Source organism: Bufo gargarizans, chromosome 1 (assembly GCF_014858855.1).
Source record: "Bufo gargarizans isolate SCDJY-AF-19 chromosome 1, ASM1485885v1, whole genome shotgun sequence".
In the NCBI taxonomy this organism is placed as follows: Eukaryota; Metazoa; Chordata; class Amphibia; order Anura; family Bufonidae; genus Bufo; species Bufo gargarizans.
The window spans coordinates 274,247,762-274,267,691 of NC_058080.1; the positions used below are offsets into that span (position 1 = coordinate 274,247,762).

The window sequence follows — 19,930 nt, forward strand, 5'->3', positions numbered from 1 at the left end:
TAGGTATCTGGAGGGGGTGGGCAGGGGGGCCGCGTTGATTTTTCCGCACGGTCCCACAAGCGAACGTGGATCTGGTGGCAAGGGACCTGAACAAGGGAATGCTGGTATAAAAGTTATCCACGTACAAGTAACCGTTATCCAGCATTGGGTACATAAGGTCCCACACGAGTTTCCTGCTAACACTCAGAGTGGGGGGACATTCTGGGGGTTGAATACGGGAATCTCGCCCCTCGTACACACGAAATTTGTAAGTGTACCCTGAGGTACTCTCACAAATTTTGTATAGCTTTACGCCATACCTCGCCCGCTTGGAGGGCACATACTGGCGGAAAATGAGTCTCCCCTTGAACGCAATGAGAGACTCATCAACCGCGACCTCTCTTCCAGGTACGTAGGCCTCCATGAATTTGGCCCCAAAGTGATCGATGACCGGCCGTATCTTATACAGCCGGTCATAGGCAGGATCACCTCGGGGGGGGGGGGGGGACATGCTGCATTATCGGAATAATGCAGACATTTCCGGATGGCCTCAAACCGGGGACGTGTCATGGCCATACTGTACAGTGGGGTCTGGTATAGGACGTCCCCACTCCAGTATTGCCTGACACTGGGTTTTTGGACTAGACCCATATGCAGCACGAGGCCCCAAAATGTCCTCATCTCGGCTGCACCGACTGGCGTCCAGCCACCGGGTCTAGCCAAAAATGAGCCTGGGTTTTGAGCGATGAACTGTTGGGCGTACAGATTAGTCTGCTCCACCATCAGATTCACCAGTGGGTTACTGAAAGAAAAACTAAAATAGTCAATTTCAGTAAACCCCACTGTGGGAATCTGGATTCCAGGATTGCCAGCAAAATCCGGAATCTCACAAGTGGCGGAAAGAAACAACGGACGTGTGAATGGACCCTAAGGGTGCCTCCTTCTCACTGTTCCTAACCTACCTGGGTGGCGATGGGTGCAGGAGGGTGATGGATAACGATTAGGGGGACGCAGGAGCTGGGGCTGAACGGTGCTGCACGGTGAGGGTGCTGGACAGGAAGAGGAGGGGAGAGAGGAGCGCAGGAAGTTTGAATCTCGCGCCTCTCTCCCCTGCACCAATCAGCACCCTGGACAGCGGCGTTCAGCACCAGGGCCAGCACCGCCTCTTCAAATCTTCGTACTGCGATTGGTGGTGTGTAATCATGACGATCGCAGCCTTTTTCCGGTTCATCGGGTCACAGGACATCCGAATGGACCGGAAGCGCAGAAAACCGCAGGTCTGAATTGACCTGTGGTTTTCTGCGATCGTCGATACGGGGGGGGGGGCACCCCATTCCGATTAACCCCCGCGGCGCCAGAATTGCGAATTAAAGCCATGACGTACCGGTACGTAATGGGTCCTTAAGGATTCGGGATCCATGTCGTACCGGTACGTCATGGGTCCCTAAGGGGTTAATAAGGAGCTTTGTTCTTGGTCATTTCAGGCACAGGCAGAATCGCTGCGCTGCCCGCACTGTTCACACCGCTCACTGCGCTGATGAAAGGCATGGAAAAGTCTAAGCCGTATCTGTACGCCTTAGACTTTTTTTTAAGGAGTAAAATTGCCTGAACACGCGTCTATGACGCTTGTACAGGCGTTATTGCGACCTCTGCTACCAAGATTGTTATATTTGGGGGCCCTTTAGAGCTGACTGGACACTGGGTCTCCACCCTGAACAGATAAGCAGGTAGTATAGTATCTCCTGAAATAAATTCTCCTTCACGTGTTGCCTCCATGTGTCCAGTAAGACCTCATGTGCACCACCATTGTTTGGGTCAGTGCCTGATCAGCCATCACACGGATGACATTCGTATGCTGTCTGCATCCGTTCAGCTTTTGGGCTAATTGTAGTACATGCCCTATTCTTGTCCGTTCAATTTGAAAAATACACCATGCACAAGGCTGGTATCCGTATTTTAGAAATCCGCGGTTTGTGGAAAATCTATCCAGTTGTGTGTGTGTATAAGGCCTTTGGCCTCATGCACACGACAGTATTTTTTCACGGTCCGCAAAAACTGGGTCCGTAGGTCCGTGATCCGTGACCGTTTTTTCGTCCGTGGGTCTTCCTTGATTTTTGGAGGATCCACGGACATGGAAAAAAAAGTCGTTTTGGTGTCCGCCTGGCCGTGCGGAGCCAAACGGATCCGTCCTGAATTACAATGCAAGTCAATGGGGACGGATCCGTTTGACATTGACACAATATGGTGCAATTGCAAACGGAGCGGATCCGTCTGCATTATATTGTTAAAACATTTCTAAGTGAGAAAGTAGCCTCAGACGGATCCGTCCAGACTTTACATTGAAAGTCAATGGGGGACGGATCCGTTTGAAAATTGAGCCACAGTGTGTCATCTTCAAACGGATCCGTCCCCATTGACTTACATTGTAAGTCTGGACGGATCCGCTTGCCTCCGCACGGACAGGCGGACACCCGAACATAACTTGAAGCGTCCCCATCACCATGGGAACGCCTCTATGTTAGAATATACTGTCGGATATGAGCTACATCGTGAAACTCAGATCCGACAGTATATTCTAACACAGAGGCGTTCCCATGGTGATGGGGACGCTTCAGGTTAGAATATACAGAAAAACTGTGTACATGACTGCCCCCTGCTGCCTGGCAGCACCCGATCTCTTACAGGGGGCCGTGATCAGCACAATTAACTCCTCAGGTGCCGCACCTGAAGGGGTTAATTGTACTATCATATCCCCCTGTAAGAGATCAGGGCTGCCAGGAGGGGGCAGACCCCCCCCCCCCTCCCCAGTTTGAATATCATTGGTGGCCAGTGCGGCCCCCCCATCCCTCTATTGTAATAAATTGTTGGTGGCACAGTGTGCGCCCCCCCTTCCCCTCCCACACTGGCCACCAATGTTGTTACTGCTATAGAGGGAGGGGGGCCGATGGGGGGCGCACACTGTGCCACCAACGATTTATTACAATAGAGGGAGGGGGGGGGCGCGATGGGGGTCGCACACTGTGCCATCAACGATTTATTACAATAGAGGGAGGGGGGGGGCCGCACTGGCCACCAATGATATTCAAACTGGGGAGGGGGGGGTCTTCCCCCTGCTGCCTGGCAGCCCTGAGCTCTTACAGGGGGATATGATAGTACAATTAACCCCTTCAGGTGCCGCACCTGAAGGGGTTAATTGTGCTGATCACTGCCCCCTGTAAGAGATCGGGTGCTGCCAGGCAGCAGGGGGCAGTCTTGTACACAGTTTGTAGTGTATTCTAACTAGAAGCGTCCCCATCACCATGGGAACGCTTCTGTGTTAGAATATACTGTCGGATATGAGTTTTCACGAAGTGAAAACTTAGATCTGAAAAAGCTTTTATGCAGACGGATCTTCAGATCCGTCTGTATGAAAGCAACCTACGGATCACGGACACGGATGCCAATCTTGTGTGCATCCGTGTTCTTTCACGGACCCATTGACTTGAATGGGTCCGTGAACCGTTGTCCGTCAAAAAAATCGGACAAGTCATATTATTTTGACGGACAGGATACACGGATCACGGCCTCGGCTGCAAAACGGTGCATTTTCCGATTTTTCCACGGACCCATTGAAAGTCAATGGGTCCGCGAAAAAAAACGGAAAACGGCACAACGGCCACGGATGCACACAACGGTCGTGTGCATGAGGCCTTATCTGTATGAACGTCTTGTCCAGGATTTCATTCTTCTAATGAATAAGCCTATTGATTAGATGTTGCTCTACGATATATTTTATTTGCTTTCTCTGCTTGCATGTTTTATGAGCCTCGTGAGTATTTTTTTGGATGAGAGGAAGTGTTTATGGTGTACTAGAAGTCATTCTCAGAACCGTTCTCTTTGGTCTTCCATCCACTATAATTCAAAATCAGCGCCATTTCACGATTAAACTGGATGTTGGGCACGCTTTTTTTTTTTTCTTCTAAGAAAGAATTTGTGTTGTATGCAAGTAAGGGTACTTTCACACTAGCGGCACAGGCTTCCGGCAGGCTGTTCCGTCGGGTGAACAGCCTGTCTGATCTGTCCTGCCGCTAGTGAACGTGTGCCCCCGGACTGCCGCTCTGTCCCCATTGACTATAATGGGGGCGGAGTTCCAGCGGCAGCACACGGCGAGAGGCAGCCGGACTAAAAGTACTTTTAGTCCGGCTACCTCTCGCTGTGCTGCCGCCGGATATCCACCCCGCCCCCATTATGGTCAATAGGGACGGAGCTGCAGTCCGGGGGCAGGACTGACTCGACAGGCTGTTCATCTGACGGAACAGCCTGCCAGAGGTCCGTGCCGCTAGTGTGAAAGTAGCCTAAGGATTGTCAATTATTGTTTTGGGCTCATGAATTTTGATCTCGGTAAAATATTTTTAGCAGAAAAGGTGATATACCAGTATTTCTACTTTGATTTGTTTGTACTTTTGAGTCCTCATTAAATATAGGTTTTGGTTGTGAACTGTGCATATTTTAAAGAGGACCTTTCACCTTGAAAAACATTGTGAACGAAGTATGCTGCCATGGAGAGCGGAGCCCCGGGATCTCACTGCACTTACTATTATCCCCGGGCGCCGCTCCGTTCTCCCGTTATGCCCTCCGGTATGTTCACTCTCTAAGTTATAGTAGGCGGAGACTGCCCATGTCCTGTGGGCGTCTCCTTCTCCTAGGCTGCAGCGCTGGCCAATCGCAGCGCACAGCTCACAGCCTGGGAGGTTTTTTTCTTCCAAGATGTGAATGCGGCCTTAGCTTTTCAGTCCCTCACCCACTGACCTCCATGACTCCCCAGCCCCCCCCCCCCCCCCCCCCCCAAAGGACTCATGCACACAAGTGTGTCCCCTGTGGCCATATTGCAGACCGCATACAGCGGGTCCGCAATACACAGGGCACCGGCTGTGTGCATTCCGCATCATGGATGTGGACCTCAAATCCAGAGTTGCGGAACCGAAGCATGGATCGGAACTCTATGGAAACACTATGGAGTGCTTTCGTGGGGTTCTGTTCTGCAAAAAGATAGAACTATCTTTTTGCGGGACGGACGGATCGTGGGCCCCGTTCAAGAGAATGGGGTCGCGATTCCGCATGCGACATCCCCACGGTCGGTGCCCATGCATTGCGGACCGCAATTTGCGGTCCGCAGCACAGGAGCAGCCAGCACACGTTCGTGGGGGGGATTTAACACAACGACCAGTGTTGTTCAGCAGTTATCACTCTTTGAACTAGTATCTTGTGTCTATATAGGATTAGCTGCTGTGACTTGAAGGTGTTATCCTGGAATTCGATAATAATGGCCTATCCTCAGAATAGGTCATCAATATCATATTAGTGGGGGTCCGGCACCTGAGACCGCCGCCGATCAGCAGTTTGAAGAAGCTGCTGTGCTCACCGGTTCCATAAATTTCACAGCTTGCCAAGCACAGTGCATGGTATTCAGCTGCACCATGTGACCAATGTACTTTGAGGTAAGTGGCCTACAAGAGACCTACAGTGGAGGAAATAATTATTTGACCCCTCACTGATTTTGTAAGTTTGTCCAATGACAAAGAAATGAAAAGTCTCAGAACAGTATCATTTCAATGGTAGGTTTATTGTAACAGTGGCAGATAGCACATCAAAAGGAAAATCGAAAAAATAACTTTAAATAAAAGATAGCAACTGATTTGCATTTCATTGAGTGAAATAAGTATTTGAACCCTCTAACAAAAAAAGACTTAATACTTGGTGGAAAAACCCTTGTTTGCAAGCACAGAGGTCAAACGTTTCTTGTAATTGATGACCAAGTTTGCGCACATTTTAGGAGGAATGTTGGTCCACTCCTCTTTGCAGATCATCTCTAAATCCCTAAGGTTTCGAGGCTGTCTCTGTGCAACTCTGAGCTTGAGCTCCCTCCATAGGTTTTCGATTGGATTAAGGTCCGGAGACTGACTAGGCCACTCCATGACCTTAATGTGCTTCTTCTTGAGCCACTCCTTTGTTGCCTTTGCTGTATGTTTTGGGTCATTGTCGTGCTGGAACACCCATCCACGACCCATTTTCAGTTTCCTGGCAGAGGGAAGGAGGTTGTCGCTCAGGATTTCACGATACATGGCTCCGTCCATTTTCCCGTTTATGCGAATAAGTTGTCCTGTGCCCTTAGCAGAAAAACACCCCCAAAGCAAAATGTTTCCACCCCCATGCTTGACGGTGGGGACGGTGTTTTGGGGGTCATAGGCAGCATTTTTCTTCCTCCAAACACAGCGAGTTGAGTTAATGCCAGAGCTCTATTTTGGTCTCATCAGACCACAGCACCTTCTCCCAGTCACTCTCTGAATCATTCAGGTGTTCATTGGCAAACTTCAGACGGGCCTGCACATGTGCCTTCCTGAGCAGGGGGACCTTGCGAGCCCTGCAGGATTTTAATCCATTGCGGTGTAATGTGTTTCCAATGGTTTTCTTGGTGACTGTGGTCCCTGCTAATTTGAGGTCATTAACTAACTCCTCCCGTGTAGTTCTAGGATGCTTTTTCACCTTTCTCAGAACCATTGACACCCCACGAGGTGAGATCTTGCGTGGAACCCCAGAGCGAGGTCGATTTATGGTCATTTTGTGCTCCTTCCATTTTCGAACAATCGCACCAACAGTTGTCACCTTCTCTCCCAGCTTCTTGCTAATGGTTTTGTAGCCCATTCCAGCCTTGTGCAGGTCTACAATTTTGTCTCTGACATCCTTGGACAGCTCTTTGGTCTTTCCCATGTTGGAGAGTTTGGAGTCTGCTTGATTGATTGATTCTGTGGACAGGTGTCTTTTATACAGGTGACTAGTTAAGACAGGTGTCCTTAATGAGGGTGACTAATTGAGTAGAAGTGTCTAACCACTCTGTGGGAGCCAGAACTCTTAATGGTTGGTAGGGGTTCAAATACTTATTTCACTCAATGAAATGCAAATCAGTTGCTATCTTTTATTTAAAGTTATTTTTTCGATTTTCCTTTTGATGTGCTATCTGCCACTGTTACAATAAACCTACCATTGAAATGATACTGTTCTGAGACTTTTCATTTCTTTGTCATTGGACAAACTTACAAAATCAGTGAGGGGTCAAATAATTATTTCCGCCACTGTAAGCACTCACTGAGCAGTGTTTCCTCTTCAAACAGCTAATTGGTGAGGGACAAAAATCAACTTATTATAATTAACTTGAGACTGACGCAGCGCAATGCAAGGAGGAGTCCTGTGCCACCTCCATGCTACTACTGCAAGCTTGTTTCTTGGAGTGGTATGTCAGTGCAGCTTGCCATCTGCTCCATGATTAACCTCTTTAGCCATCCATACAGTTACATCATTGTGATCATGTGACACAGGAGCTGACTGACAGCTGGGATAGTCAATAAAGCCCCTCCTCAGTGCAGATGCAGAGTTCTGCTGCATTACCATGGCAGCCTGGTACCTGCCATGACTGTGTGCCTTTGTCAGTCTTAAGGCAAAAAAAAAAAAAACGATGACATATTTTTTTTTATTTTTTTATTTTTTTTGCGGATCCGCAATTTTCAGACCACAAATCGCATACGGTTGTGTGCATGTAGCCTTACACAGTGGATCAGGCTGGATGATAAATGTGGTGCAGGGATAGACACGTTTGTCTAAAGGCAGATTTTGTGTACTTGCACATGGGTGCAGAAATTTAGCTTAGATTTTTTGTGGATTTCTGTGCGTTTCAACACCATGTGTTACTTGCGGTTTTAGATGTTAAATCTACACCAAAAAAGAATTGACATGCTGTGGATTTCTAAATCCACAGGGCAGGCCAGTTTTCACCCAGATAAAAAAAAAAAAACTAAGTTGTCTAATCCAATTCAGGCTACTTTCACACTAGTGTTCAGAGCGGATCCGTTCTGAACGGATCCGATCATATTAATGCAGACGGTGGCTCCGTTCAGAACGGATCCGTCTGCATTATATTGTCAAAAAAATGTCTTAAGTGTGAAATTTGCCTGAACGGATCCGTCCAGACTTTTACATTGAAAGTCAATGGGGGACTGATCCGTTTGAAGATTGAGCCATATTGTGTCATCTTTAAACGGATCCGTCCCTATTGACTTACATTGTAAGTCTGGACGGATCCGCTTGCCTCCGCACGGCCAGGCGGACACCCGAACGCTGCAAGCAACGTTCAGGTGTCCGCCTGCTGAGCGGAGCGGAGGCTGAACGCCGCCAGACTGATGCATTCTGAGCGGATCCGCGTCCACTCAGAATGCATTAGGGCTGGACGGAAGCGTTCGGGTCCGCTTGTGAGCCCCTTCAAATGGAGCTCACAAGCGGACAGCCGAACGCTAGTGTGAAAGTAGCCTCACTTTGCTTGCACTGTGGTATGCTGCGTTGTGTAATCTGCAATGTGTGCAGACACCGTTACACTGCCTGACAGAGCAGGCCATTATTGGGAAGGGCCCACTCCTGCTCAATAACTGCCTGCTCGTCACTGGAGGAAAGAGCAGTATAGACATACAGCAATCACCACCACTATATGTGGATGATCGTTGGTGATCGTTACTGCTAACACTCGACCTCATACAGATTTCATTGTTTCTGGGCAGCAAACCTCTGTTCAAAAAGCACAATTTGCTGAGTGCCGATGCACTGTGTTGCCTGAAAGATCATATCACCTGATGAACGAGCATTTTGCTCGTTCATCGGGTGATCGGCGGCACCTTTACACTGGCTCTTTATCTGGAAGAACATTCATAGTAATGTTTGTTCCCGATAATCGGCTGTAAATCTGCTGTCTCCTACTGTGCTTCAAGCAGTGCAGATTCACTGAGCAGCCATCGAGACCTGTCATCTTGTGCCTATGCTGTGTCTTCCAGTCTTAGCGCTTGCTCAGTTGGAATGTGTGCTGCTTGGAGAGCAGCAGGAGAAACACTGAGCAAACACAGAGACCAGAAGATACAGTTCAGGACGGTATAAGAATACAGGTCTCTGCGCTTGGAGAGCAGTAGGCATTAGAAGACTAAGGCTCTATTTACACTTCCGCAATTTCGTACAGAATTGCGGACCGATTCACTTCTATGGGGCAGCACGATGACAATCCAGAAGGCGGGAGGGGTGGAATAAAGAGGATGTAACAAACTGGTACTTCGAGGGCTCTGGCCGTCCCCTCGGTGCTCCAGTTAGGTCTTTTGCATATGTATAAAATATTTTTTTTCAGCAATGGGGCCATGAATAGTTCTAATAAGGGCATCATTTTTATCTCCTCAACCATTCCAGGCTATATTCCTGGTTTAATAGGGTCGATCATGCTGACAGATGCTCTTTAAATCTACAGCATTTCAATTTATGTTGCAGTTTCCCATTGCAATGCGTAAAACCTGCTGCAAATATGCAGCATTTACACATCAAAATCTGCAGCAAAATGCTATGACCTGTGGAGGAATTTCGGCATCCACAGCAGACCGATGTTACGTACCTTACAGGGCCTTATAAACTATTCAGCCTAACAGATCCAAACCTTACTAATTTACTGTAAGTAACCCCCACTCTCCACTCATTGCATCTAGCAACTCTCAGTACACAGATCTAGTACGGTAGACCATGATCATCTCTAGAGATGAGTGAATCAAAGTTGACAAAGTGGAATTCGATCCGAATTTCAGTTTTATTAGTTTTTAAATAATTGTCTTTTTATTAAAGCTTTCTTTTGAAGTGAAAAACGGCAATGAATAATGACATTTCTCTGTAAGAATCAACATGGTAAACACGTATATCTTAACGGATTTCAGGTTTTATTCAATTCGTACCGAATCCAAATTTCCTCACGCTTCGTGGCCATTTTTTGGCTTGTATTAGTGGGAAAAAAGGGCTCATTAGACATTGTGTGGTGAAGTACAAAAATTACAGCCTTTTTTTTGTCACTTATTAGTGGAAAAAAGAAAAATCTATTTCCCATTCGGCGGTGCAGTTATATGTTCGAAAACCTTTTTTTGCATGTATTAGTGGCACAAAAAAAGTATTTGCCGTTGTGTGGTGAAGTGAGAAAATTACAGCCCTTTTTGGCGTGTATTAGTGGGAAAAGGGCTTCTTAGCCGTTGTGTGCTGCACTCACGTTCCACTGTCATAGCTGCTGGGGAGGGGTGGGGTGGCAGGAGCAGTACCAGCTCCATTAGCAGCAGCCTGAGTCTACTAGAAGGGCTGATAAGCAGCTTTCTTCACCCGCATAGTGAAGAAACTACTCACCAGCAGCTAGACATAGAGCAGAACCTGAACCAGCAGGCTGTGGTATACTTGGAGTGCACCCTGCCAGCCATCATTGAAGATCCGCTGGACTACTGAGTACCCAAACTGGATTTGTGGCCGCAACTGCCTGAGTTTGCCCTGGAAAAGTTGTCCTGTCCAGCCAGCAGTGTGGCATCAGAGCGGGTGTTTAGTGCCATAGTTACCCCAAGAAGAACTCTCCTGTCCACCTAAAATGTGGAGAGACCGACCTTTTGTCAAGATGAATCGGGCATGGATCAGTCAGGATTTCCACCCACCAATGCCTGATGCATCAGACTAGATCATTCTTGGTGCCACACCAACACTTTGACAAAAGAGACCGGTTTCTTCTGGCTACCTGCCTCAGCTACTATTCTGATGCTGCCACCCGCCTGATGCCACACATCTGATGCCAAGCGCTCCTTCTTTCACCCACCATCTTCAGCTGGTACTCTTATTGCCACCCACCTCCCCACTCTGTCACCGGATCACTCTGGTCTCCTGATGCTGCTGCCACCTCCACACTATGTCACCTTGCCAGTCTGGTTGTCACGTTGGGGAAACCCTCCACTAGGCCTGGATACCAGGATAAGGGAAGCAGGTCACCTCCTAACGCCACCCTAATCCAATCCCTGACCTCCTAACTGTATGAGCCAGCCTTGATGGTAGGGGGGGCTCATTACCCGGATCTGGGCCCTTCTGACCCTAATGATCCCTGAAATAGGAGACAGGAATAAGAGACAACTGGTTCATCCACAACACGAATGAATCGGAGTCTCCCACAGGCCTAGCAACAAATGAAGGGAAAGCCAGTGAGCAAAAAACAGATTGGCAGGTAAGCACCCAGAGCAAACAACACACACTGGAACAACAGCACTTACCTGCCACAACAACTGGAGATGTGAACTAGAACCCATGCAAATGGACTGCAATCCGAACACCATCCCAGACTCGCTATGTACTGACACACATAGGAACCAGCACTCCAGCAACCGCTCACTGACTTGACTTTTGGTTCCCCCTGCGGGAAACCCTGAGAGCCCCTTCCAGAGGTACAACACACAGGGAAACGCCTTGCATTCATGCTGGACAAACAACACAAAAAGACCAGACATGAAACCACAACAAGACGTACACCACACCCTGAAGATAATCCCACACCAAACATCAACACAGATAAGGTAGGGAACACAGAGGATACAAAAGGAATGACAGACTATGTTCAACAAGGTGGCCCTTAAAAACTGTGATGGTAAAACTGTGATGCCCCGGCCCGACTGGTCATTCAATGCGCACGCGCTGATATCGCGTTCATCGCCGCATGCGCGGGATTACGGTCGGGAGGAGGGAGGTTAGAGCAGAGACTTCCTGAGATTGACTTCCTTCTGATTAGACAGGAAAAACACAGAGAGGTTAAAAACCCCACCCCCTCCCTTCATCGCCAGTGTTTTTCCTGTCCCATCAGGATAGGAAGCAGGGGAGGTGCATGGAGCTCTAGCGGGCTCACCTGGAAGGGAAAAAGGAAACTATAAAAACCCACAGGACCTTCAGAATGGCGCCCTGCACAGCGCGGCTTCTTCTTAAGAGTGCGCCCCTGGAAACGGTCGGGAGTCGAGATGAGTACCCCCCTAAAAGTGTTTTTCTGCAGAACGATGATAGCAAGGAACAAACGGTAAGCAAAGTTTTAATAGGGGGGATGCCGTGGACATAACACTGTTATTAGGTTAATAGGATGAATTGGCGTGAAAGACTCCCTTTAAGCTGGACACATGGAAAGGTCCAGGATGGCAGTATAACTCCAGCTCCACCAGAAGTTGAAATCAACTAAAACCTTAGGCTCCAAACACCAGTACTATAAGAGCCAAGAGGCCCCACCTAGCTCCACCTTGCTCACACCTTAACCCCATACACACCAGAAATGGGACGGGAACCAGACTTAAAGGGAAAGTGTCCAAACATGCTGCAGACTACACGTTGCCACCAGCAACAAGCATCCACGGCTAAAGTGTCACGGTCCACTACCACCAGACCATGACACAGCTGTGACAGTGGTCTCCTGATCCTGCTGCCACCTCCACATTATGTCATCTTGCCACTCTGTGGCCTCCTGATGCTGCTGTTGCCCCCTCAGCGCTGTCATTGTGCAACCCTGTGGCCTCCTCCTGGTGCTGCTGCCACTTCCACACTCTGTCATTGTGCCTCTCTGTGGCCTCCTGATGCTGCTTCCACCTCCAGACCCTGTCATTGGACCACTCTGTGGTCTTATGCTGCTTCCACCTCACCACTAGGTCATAGGGCCACTCTGTGGCCTCCTCATGCTGCTACCATCTCCACACTCTGTAATTGGCCACTCTGTGGTCTCTTGATGCTGCTGCCACCCCTGCACTATGTCACCTTGCTACTCTGTGGCCTCCTGATGCTGCTGCCACCTCTACACGCTGTAATTGGGCCACTCTGTGGTCCCCTCATGCTGCTTCCACCTCACCATGTCATTGGGCCACTCTGTGGACTTGTCATGCTGTTCCCACCCTCCCCACTTCATGACTGGGTCACTATTTTGCCTTTCTGCCTGGCTCACATCATAATTTTTGACCTTTTCTTCTGATCTGTCAGAACATGAGACGCACAACGGATCCTGTCTGTGTAACAGCTGTAAGGCCTGTATGGTCCCATCAGAATTGGCTTATGATTTGGTAGCCAAAAGCAGGAGTGGGTTCAAAACACAGAAGACATGCAAATATTCCTTTCACGTGTCATCTCTGTTTTGCATCCACTCCTATTTATTTATTTATTTTTGGCATTAGCAATACTGATGGATTAGGGCTGCATGATATGGGAATTTTGTGCGATTGCGATTAGGGCCCTAAAAATTGCGATAACTGTATGAGATGCAATATTTTAAGGGACTTGTGCTAGAGGTCTATTTGCTTGGATTTTCAAGGCAAAAGCACACACAAATTTCTGATAATGCTGAAGTGTAGTTATGCTTAACTCAAGAACTGAAATGCACAGTGTTTTTCAAAATAAAACCTCTTTTACTAAATTAAATAACATATTTGCATTACTGCAAAAGTACAAAATGCAAAACTTGCCATTTTCTTAATAGCACTGCACAGAACAGATAAATAAAATAGAATAAATAAAAGAACATTTGCTCATTAAAATTACGACTTGCCTCCAGCCCCTCCTCCCTCCCCATACTGTAACTGATGTATCGCCGGCCGCGCTGTGCAGCACGTAAAAAGTCAGCCATCACTTTATAAGGCGCACTGCCATTTCCCCCCCACTTTTGGGGGGGGGGGAAAGTTTGTCTTATAAAGCGAAAAATATGGTAATATAATTGCAGCATTTTTGGTTAGGCCAATTGGCGATTGCGATATGGCGATTAATTGCGATTGCTTTGGCGATATATTGTGCAGGCCTATGATGGATTATTGAGCAAATGCTGACTGAGTGAAGGCCTATGCTCCACAGATAGGATCCATTTTTTGTGTGTTATTGCTCTGACGGATCAGAGGAAAGGCAAATTATTCAGTGACGTCAACACAAACTTACTGCTAACACCCTTTCCACTCTGTCTAGGGGGGCTCTACTTGTATAAGCGTTTAAAAGAACAGGTTCTGTAGACATCTATGTGGAATCAGCTGGCGACTGTGTAAAAGGAGTGCGCTTCTTCTTGGCACTAACATCGACCTGTAAGGCTGAGTTCACACTTGAGTTATTTGGTCAGTTTTGGCCCCGTAACTGCCCAAATAAGTGAAGTGTGCAGTGATTCTAAGGCCTCTTTCAGACGGGCGTTGCAGGAAAATGTACGGGTGCGTTGTGGGAACACCCGCGATTTTTCCGCGCGAGTGCAAAACATTGTAATGCGTTTTGCACTCGCGTGAGAAAAATCGCATGTGTGGTTCCCAAACCCGAACTTCTTCACGGAAGTTCGGGTCTGGGATCAGTGTTCTGATTGTATTATTTTCCCTTATAACATGGTTATAAGGGAAAATAATAGCATTCTGAATACAGAATGCATAGTAAAATAGCGCTAGAGGGGTTAAAAAAAATAAAATTTAAAATTTAACTCCCCTTAGTCCACTTGATTGCGTAGCTGGCATCTCCTTCTGTCTCCTTTGCTGAACAGGACCTGAGGTGACGTCACTCCGGTCATCACATGATCCATCACCATGGTAAAAGATCATGTGATTGAACATGTGATGACCGGAGTGACGTCACCACAGGTCCTGTTCAGCAAAGGAGACAGACGAGATGCCGGGCAGCGCGATCAAGTGGACTAAGGTGAGTCAAATTATTATTTTATTTTAACCCCTCCAGCGCTATTTTACTAAGCATTCTATATTCAGAATGCTATTATTTTCCCTTATAACCATGTTATAAGGGGAAATAATAATGATCGGGTCCCCATCCCGATTTTCACGCACGGTTGCTTGTAGACAATCGCACCGCATCCGCACTTGCTTGCGGATGCTTGCGATTTTCGCGCAACCCCCTTCACTTCTATGGGGCCTGCGTTGCGTGAAGAACGCACAAAGAGGAGCATGCTGCGATTTTCACACAACGCACAAGTGATGCCTGAAAATCACCGCTCATGTGAACAAGCCCCATAGAAATGAATGGGTCAGGATTCAGTGCGGGTGCAATGCGTTCACCGCACGCATCGCACCCGCACGGAAAACTCGCCCGTGTGAAAGGGGCCTAAGAGTGACGCATGTCATACGAACTCACAGTATTATTTCACTACCACAGCAGACTCCATATGTGTGTAACTGTTTTACACCACAGTGTTTTACACCAGTATAAAGGCTCTCCGCAGCCAGGAAATAGCAGTTTTTAACACTATTCGCCACTAATAAATTTGGATCAATCTGAATCTTTTCGAAAAATTTGGCGAACCGGCCGAATCGAATTTTTGAGAAATTCGTTTATCTCTAATTATCTCTTTAGACCCTGTACTTCATGACTGTGCTAGTTCAGTGTCCATTATTGTGTTTTCCACTGCATTCCATGTTTTTATTGCTTTAGTGACTGATGCTGAGCATTTCATAGATGTTAGTACAGCACACAGTGTCGTACCTGGCGTATGGAGTGAGCTGTGTCTGCAGTACAGAGTTCAGTATTTGGCTGCTGTGCTGCTAGGAGTGGATCCGCCTGCTGCACTTTCCGGGTTAACCCCTGTAGTCCCAGATGATGGTGCTGTTTGCGTGCCATCTGCAGCTGGGTGTCACCGCGTCGGGCATGACAGTGAGCCGAACGTCGTCCTTTAGAAGGTTATAGAGGTGTGTATAAATGAAGGACTGTGGATTAAAGGCACAAGCTATCCTCCCTTCTTCCTTACGAGAGTGGGTGAGTCATTATGCCACCTCTGCCAGCTGTTGATAATGCTGTTTATCTCCAGAATAAAAGAATAAACATTTTTGTAAATATAATGATCGGATTTTGCTTCATATTCCAGTAATTCATTTCTCGACCTTATATGTGTCTGTGGACAATTATGAGCTTGTATTGATCATTTCTTTGTGTTCCTACGTCTCTGTAATCAGAGCGTTGTGCTGAAATAGCAACATCTGTGATAGTGTTTTTTTGTCTTGTGATCAATCATCATGTCCCTTGTGTATTCTTCAGTATTGATTTTTAGAGTATTTTTGTGTCTCTTCTAAAAGCACAGCTCACAAAGAACCAAATGCTTAAAGGGATTGTCCAGCCTTTAAGTGATGATGGCCTATTCTCAGGTTAGGCCATAATTAGCTGATTGGTGGGGTCTTGTACACTGCACCCTCACCAATCAGCTGTTCGAGTATAGTGTCTGTCGGAACTACACTGCACCGTCAACATTGCAGTGGATAGTGCTCGACACTGCAGTGCAGCCCACTACAATGTTGACAGTGCTCTGTAGCTCCAGCGCTGACCACGGTATCTGAGGAGGGGTTAAATGATCAGAGAGCCCCAATCCTGGTCACCTGCTGTGTATGGAGTGGACTCAGCTGCTGAGCCTACTTCACATGTGAAGAGTTTAGGGGTCCGACACCCGCGCCTCTGTGACTACCGTGACAGCTTACAGTTTTTCCTAGACCAGTGACAACACGTTCATCGGTCACGTGGCCCAGGTACAGCTCAGCTCTATAGAAGTGAATGAGGCTGAGCTGTGATACCAGGCACAGCCGCTATACAATGTACGGCGCTTTGCTTGGTAAGAATAGCGAAGGCCGCAGCGCTCACAGGAGTACAGGTGCCTTCTCAAACAGCTGATCAGTGGGGTTTGTATCAGTAGTTTGGAGACAGCACACCAAGGACAGCATATAGCTTTGAATTCAATCTTTATTTTACCAGTGGTACAATCTCATAGTAACATTTATTGCTTATTGCAACATTTCGGGCCCAATTTGGTGCCCTTTATCAAGCTGAGAGGCCGGTCATATCATTTCCACGACTCTTTGGGTGGAAGGAATCTGTAAGGGGACGTGCACCCACAAAAGCCGCTTAACAAGACGTGTGCTGAGGTCTCGTAGTAATTAGAAGCTGATCAGTGGGGGTCCCGGGTATTGGACCCCCTCGATCAGTATTAAAATCTTGGAAAACCCCTTTATGGTAAGTTGTCCAGGATTAAAAAATAAAAATAAAAGCCCATCAGTAGTTAATTTGATAAAGTAAAAAATAACCAGTACTCACCTGATAATCCACTCCAACAGTCCCTATCTGCAACCCGGTGTCTGCCAATCACTGGCCACATTGTCCTTGTGTAGTACATGCAAGTATCACCACTGAGTGACTGCAGCAGTCATATGGAGTGGCAGGGGACTTTAAGGGGCCTGTGTTTTTTTTTTTCTTTCTTTTTTTTTTTTTAACACTTTGCTGTTAGGCTAGTTTGGAAAACCTGCACAACCCTTAAAATATAAACTGCATAGCTGATGTTTGTAATGCTGTACTGTATGTATGGGAGGAGATTTTAGCTCTGAATGATGAGGCTCTGCTCTGAAACGCTGCTTTAAGATTTAATTAGCAGTTGTCATGTGATCCTGATAGTTCCGCTATGTGCTGATCTTTTGACCCCAGAGCAGGGGCTGAACTTCCTTAGGGACAGCAGTCCAGTGGAAAACACTCCATTCTCCCTGAATACTGATACAGTGGATAGATGTGAGCCATGGTAATGGGATGTAATGTTATCCCATGACTAATGTACATCATATAGTACATGACAACTTCTTTCTAACAAAGCTAGAACCAGCCCTGTACCTCACATGGATCCAGAGATCTCCCCATTCAGTGCTCTGCTAGATTGATATCCAGCTGGCAGCTCAAAGGGAGTGTCTTCTCTGCTGCAGCTAAGGGGGCGTGTCCATGCTCTCCCTATCCCAGCTCAAAGGGAGTGTCTTCTCTGCTGCAGCTAAGGGGGCGTGTCCATGCTCTCCCTATCCCAGCTCAGTGAGAGTGTCTTTTCTGCTGCAGCTAAGGGGGCGTGTCCATGCTCTCCCTATCCCAGCTCAGGAGCCAGTTGAAGGATGAAACTGAGCATGTGCGGCCATCTCAGTGAGCAGGTCAAAGAAATAAGAAAAAAAGCAAACAGCAGGTGACGCTACACAGACACATTTTATTGAATAACTCTGTGGCTTTGCTAACTTTTTAATTACATATGAATACAAAAGTATTCAGACCCAGGTGCTGGTTTGAAAACTGTAGAATATTTTTCGTGGGACAACTCCTTTAATGATAGTGCGGTACCCACAGCCCTCCCAGAACACAGCGATAACAGAAATGATCAGTAGAGAAGGTAAATGTATCCGAGCCAAACGATGGATGGCTTTACCTGCCCCTTTTACCAGGAGTGGCGTGAGGGGTTTACCATTCTTCAGTGGGTCACCCTGCTTTAATGCATAAAGTGTACCTGAATGTCAAATCACAGCAGACTTCAATTACATTTCTTCTATACTACCTGAACCCCTGCATTACGGATTGGCTATTGCTGGCACTGTAAATACCAAGTGGGCAGGAGAGACCAAAATGTAATGGTACAAAACTGTAAATATTAGCACCTTCCCTCACCCAGGGGAAGCTTGCATGACTCACTTTGGCAGCACCCATCTCCTTGTTTTATTAGGGTGCAAGTACAAGTCTGAAGCTAAAACCAGAAGTACATTTAGAAAAAAGGAGAATCTGTAAAGAATCTGTTCTTTATATGTTCTCTCCTCTAATGATCCTGACTGTGTACTGGCACCCTTCCAATTGTATTCTAAATTTCCTATACCATTTAATCCCTGGTATACGGTGTTCAGCTCTGTGCTTGGTAACCTGTGGGGAGGCCTCTTCAAACCGCGGATTGGTGCACCCCACCAATGAAATATTGATGACAGGCAGCACGGTGGCTCAGTGGTTAGCACTGGTGCTTGCAGTGCTGGGGACAGATGGACCCGCAGTTATACTGGTACTGTAATACAGTGAGTTTGGGTCAGCCGAGCTGCAGACACTTATGCAACTCTCATGTGATCCATGTTTTATGGACCAAATTGTCTGTAGCTAACCTTACATATATATTGAACATGACAGTAAGTAGATCTGTACATAATGAAGAGGCATTTAATTCTGTAGAGTGAACCTTGAAACGGTTGGGTATAGCGCAAAGCCAATGGCTGATATAAGGGTGAATGGGTATCTCTGGGATTCCTTTCCGCTGAGGAGGGGCGCTGCCCGATGTCACCCCTGTTGATGGAGCCTCTATCATCTCTTATTAATAGTTTTCCTAGAATAGAGGGGTAAGATTTTTCTGGAATTACCGAAGAATCATTGTATCCAGATGACCTGCTAGTGTATTTAGGGATCTTGGGACCCTCCCTTAAGGCATCGTACATAATTGAGGTAGAAGGTCACTTTTCTATATCTAGTTAATGATGTGCCTTTTTGCAGAACCTAAAGCTGTTGGTAGCTTACGAATTTACATATTTAGGCATTGTGGTACACAAACATATTCAGCAATTTTACTCTGTGTGACCTCTGCAATGGAGTCTGTTACCCGCATGGGTGGGTTCACCTCTTTTTCTCGTGGACTGTGTGGTATATATGGTTGGCCATGACTTTGCCTACGACTTACTTTGTTGCTCTTGACAAACTGTTGACTTCCTTCTTGTGACCTAATACCACTCAATGATTGGCCCTATATACCTTAGGGGCCATTCACACAACTGCTTTTCCAGCAGAAACTCGCCAGCGACCATGTCCTTTCTGCGTCCCATACATCTCAGTTGGAGGTAGCAATGAGGATCGTGGAGAGGTGGCGGCTTATAGCCACAGCTGGACCGAGAATGCCCATATCCCTTCTCTGTGCAATTGCAGCTTTAAGCTGCAACTCCGCAATACCCAGCAACGACCCCCTAAAGGTCATGTTCAAACAGGGTATTTTCTGCATTGAAAAAAAAAATTAAAAAATTTTGAATGTGGATTTCATGAGGTTTTTCATTCCTGCCCATTTTCAGGAATTCTGAACACAGAATCCCCATCAAGAATAGACGGGACATTTTTTTTCCCCGCTTTGCAGTTTATAAAACCTCTAGCAAGAATGTATGCGTTTATTTGCACAGAATCCAGGCCAAAAATATTTAGTGTGAACCTACGGCACACGTTGCAGATTATGCAGTTTTTCTGCATGGAGCAGCAAAGTTTAGAACACGTTCCTGTCTGATTTGAGGACAAGGATAGGACATTTTAACAGGAGTTTGAA

General features: G+C 47.0%; 1 protein-coding gene across 10 annotated transcripts in view; it reads left to right on the plus strand.

The window, feature by feature from the left end:
- The window catches only part of RUFY3 (RUN and FYVE domain containing 3), a 130,816-nt gene that overhangs the window by 9,960 nt on the left and 100,926 nt on the right, over positions 1-19,930 (plus strand). The window contains exon 1 of one of the 10 annotated variants that reach the window (XM_044303447.1): positions 15,444-15,567. The exons of 8 other annotated variants lie outside the window; for them this stretch is intronic. The gene's annotated coding sequence lies outside the window, so the exon portion shown is untranslated. Of the gene's footprint in view, positions 1-15,443; positions 15,568-19,930 lie in introns of those variants that run through there. One more of the 10 variants, XM_044303455.1, reaches the window with a different exon arrangement.